A 4,332-nucleotide genomic window follows, 5' to 3' on the forward strand; every position below is an offset into this window, starting at 1 on the left:
ACTTCCATCCTAGCTGCCATCAAGCCCCGCCTCCTGACCCTGTCTTCTTGAAGGTTGCTATGTAGGGTGATAGACATCAATCAATCAGTTACAGTTCTGCTAGCTGCTCTTGAGTTAGCCCCACCTCATTGTGACCCAAATGCTGCCCAGTCCTTCACCAGTTCCAGGACCAGTGAAGAGTAGATCACTGTGATCCATTGGATTGTGTTGGAAGAAGTACAGCCAGAATTCTCTTGGAACCCAGGACGGTCAGACTTCGTCTCTCATACTTCGGACATAATATCAGTAGGGACCAGTCCCTGGAGAAGGACATCATGTTTAGTAAAGTGTAGGGTCAGAATAAAAGAAGAAGACCCCTCCCCCCCCCGCAACAAATTGTATGGGCACAGTAATAGCATCAATGGGCTCAAATGTAGCAACGGTTTTGAGGTTAGCGCAGAACCAGGCAGTGTTTGATCTGTTGTGCATTGGGTCACTGTGAGTCAGTACCAACTCGATGGCACCAAACAACAACAAGGGTCAGGTGCACCTTTGTCTTCAAATTGATATCTTTTCTCTTGAACACTTTAAATCTGTGCAGCAGATTTGCCCAATGCGAGATGTTGCTTGATTTCTTGGCTGTTGCTTCCACAAGTACCAAGTCAGTGGCACCTAACAACAACAACATAGAATTTTCACTGATTTTTAAAAGTAGATCACCAGGTCTTTCTTCCTAATCTGAATTAGTCTGGAAGCGCTACTGTTCAGCATCTGTTCAGCATCATCACCTCTATGGACTGACAGGTGGTGGTGGCACTTGAGGTGCATCAACAAGGAATCCAGTCCTGGTTTCCCACAGGGAAGGTGAGCATTCTATAACTTACAGGTGAGGGAACTGAGGTTAGAGGTCTAGTGGGTAAAGGTTAACAGATGAATTGCATTGACAGGAATCAAGCTGTAGTCTCCTGAATGGAAGATAAGAATTCTACAATTCATAGGTGAGAGAACTGAGGTTTGAGGTTAAATGATGCACTGAGGGTCACTCAGCTAGTATGAGCTAGGGCCAGTATTTGAACCCAGGCCTTCAGCACTGTGTACCCTACCAGTCAAACATTATGATGAGCAAAGAACAATGGTGCTGAGTTATTAGTACATTCTTTTTTGACGCTGGACTTTGGGTTCTAAGACTTAGTGGGGTCATTGAGGGAGCTGAGAGATGTGTTTGAGTTTATCCCAGAGGGAGAAAGCTTGGATTCCCTATGGAGAAACTCTCAGGCCACCTGAGTGCTGAATAAACTGCCACAAACCACCACCTTCAAGTCAATCGCAACTCATGGTCACCCTCTAAGACAGAGTAGAACTGCTTAGAGGTTAAAACCATAGGGTTTCCGAGGCTGTCAGTCTTTATGGAAGCAGACTGCCTTGTCTTTCTCCCAGGGAGCAGTTGGTGGTTTCAAACCACCAATCTTTTGCTTAGCAGTCCCATGCTTTGTCCTGTGCACCTCCAAGTCTCCTTTGAATGGATTAACAGAGAAGGCAAACCAGCAGCTCTAACTTGCACACTCAACTACTAAGTCCTCAGAGATGGAATTTCACAGCTGAAAAGGGACCTCGTTCTGTGACTCATGGTGGTCTTAATAAAACCGAACAAAGCTACACTTGGTCCTTCCCATCTTTATGATCATGGGTGTATCTGAGACGACTGTTATGGTGGCCACATCATGCTCAGTAAAGTGGAGGGTCAGCAAAAGAGTGGAAGATCCCCAACGAGATGGATTCACACAGTGGTAGCAGCAGTGAGCTCAAGTTTAACAATTGTGAGGATGGCACACGACCAGACAGTGTTTCGTGCTATTGTGCACAGGGTTGCTATGAGTCAGAAGCAACTTGACAGTGCCTAACAACAAAATTATCACAACTATTGTGAGATGGCTCTGTAGGATAAGTACTGGGCTGCAAACCACAAGGTTGGCTGTTCAAATCCAGCAGCTGCTCTGTGGAAGAAAGATAAGGTTTTCTGTTCCTGTAGAGATTTATAACCTTGGAAGCTCTACACAGATGGTTGCTGAGTCAGAACCGACTCAACAGCACTTAACAACAATGACAATTGTGTCAACGTATCTCATTGAGGGTTTGTGCCATTTTTGGGCTGATCTTCTTTAATCCCAGGATATCCCTTTCTGGTGATTACTCTTTGATGATGCTATGTCCAAAGAAACCAAACCAAAGTGTCACCATCTTTGCCTCCGAGGGTCATTCTTCTAGTATGTCTTTTAGGGTAGATTTGTTTGATTTTCTGTCAGTCTTCTTCAGCAATGCCACAGTTCAAACACATCGATTCTCCTTCCGACTTTCTTTTTCATTGTCCAAATTTCACACGCACATGAAGCCATTGGAAAGACCATGACTTGGGTCAGACATACCTTAGTCCTCAAAGTGACATCTTAACTTTTTAGAATTTTAAAGAAGCCTTTGATGGCAGATTTGCCTAATGCAATATTTGATTTGATTTCTTGATGGCTTTTCCCATGGTGAGCCAAATAGTATGAAAATCCTGACAACTTCAAGATTATCTCCCAAACCACAGAGCATTATTTAAGCAGTTATTCATGTAAGGAAACAGAGATCCTGTGAACCTGCTGGCTGCCACTTTTGGCTGGGATGGAGCCTAACTCAGTCCAGGGTCTCTGTGTCCTGGTTGGGTGATGGACTATATACCTTGCCCCAAATGCACTGGTATTCAACCCTGCAAAAGGTAACCATATCCCATTTTACAACTTTCTTGGATGAAACAGCTGAACAAAACTATTTTAGAACGTTGCTTGCAAGAAATGAAGAGGAATTAAAATACTGGTGAAGATCAAAGAATACAGCTTTCAGTATAGATTGCACTTTAGTGTAAAAAAAAAAAACCCCAAAACACAAACACACAAAAGTCCTCACCATTGGATCAATAAATAACATCATGATAAATGGAAAAAAGATTGAAATTGCCAAAGGCTTTATATTGCTTGGATCCACAATCAACACTCATGGAAGCAGCAGTTAAGAAATCAAATGATGTGTCACATTAGGCAAATCTCTTGCAAAAGACCTCTTTAAAGTGTTCAAGAACAAAGATGTCAGCTTGAGGACTAAGGTGCGCCTGACCCAAGCCATGGTATTTTCAATAACCTCATATGTATATGAAAGTTGGACAATGAATAAGGAAGACCGTAGAAGAATTGATGCATTTGAATTATGGTGTTGGAGGAGAATATTGAAAGTACCATGGACTGAGAACAGACAAGTGAGTCTTGGAAGAAGTTCTTTAGAAGCCAGGATGGTGAGATTTATGTCTCATACTTCAGACTATCAGGAGGGAACAGACCCTAGAGAAGGGCTTCCTATCATATTTGGTAAAGTGGAGGGTCAGCAAAATAGAGGAAGACCCCCCTCAATGAGATGGACTGACACAGTGGCAGCAGCAATGGGCTCAAGGGTGACAATAATTGTGAGGATCACACAGGACAAGGCAGTGTTTCGGTTTGTTGTGCATAGGGTTCCTATAAGTCGGAACCAACTTAATGATACTTAACAACAATGATAAGACATCTCAAGTGACATTTCATATCTGAATGGTTGTTCTTTAAAGAACTATTGATTTTAAGCATCAAGTTCTGCCCCCCTCATGTGTCAAGAAGGAGGGATGTTGGACAGAAAGGGAGGAAATTGTGAAGCAAAACTCAAAATCATAAAGAAAGTCAGGTTGGAGAAAGACCAGTGGAACCTCCAAGACTATAGATCTTAGTCACACTTCAGGTCTAGAAATGAGTTCTTCCTCATGCCTCAATTTTTAGCCAACTGATAGGCAGTTTTACAATGGGAACAATAACACTCGGGAGGTACTCAGTCCTTAGAACAATCAACCATTTGAGATGAAAAGGGCAGCATTTACCCAAGGCCAAAGTTCAGAAGGCTTAGGAAGGAAGGAGGCATGGAGACAGGAAACACAGGGAGGAAGTAGGGTAAGGGATGTTACATTGTGGGGAATGCAATCAATGAGATGAAACAAAGTGTGTATGAATGGAAAATTGATCTTTGTAAACCTGCAACTAAATTCACAATAAAAATGTAAAAATAAAAAAAGAACAGGGAGAGGTGATCATTTCATGCTTATGCAAGAAATGAGGGGAGGGACTGAGAGGCAGATGAGATGTCTTAAAGTATAAACTCAGCATGAAGATGGACAAGGTGATTCTGATGGTCACTGAAATCTGAGAACTGATGTCCACTGGAGCTTCCAGCTCATTAATTAATCCAACAAATATTTATGAACAACTGTGTGCTGGTGTAGCACTGTGGGTTAATGAG

The sequence above is a fragment of the Chrysochloris asiatica genome, unplaced genomic scaffold (assembly GCF_000296735.1).
Source record: "Chrysochloris asiatica unplaced genomic scaffold, ChrAsi1.0 scaffold00454, whole genome shotgun sequence".
Taxonomy (NCBI): Eukaryota; Metazoa; Chordata; class Mammalia; order Afrosoricida; family Chrysochloridae; genus Chrysochloris; species Chrysochloris asiatica.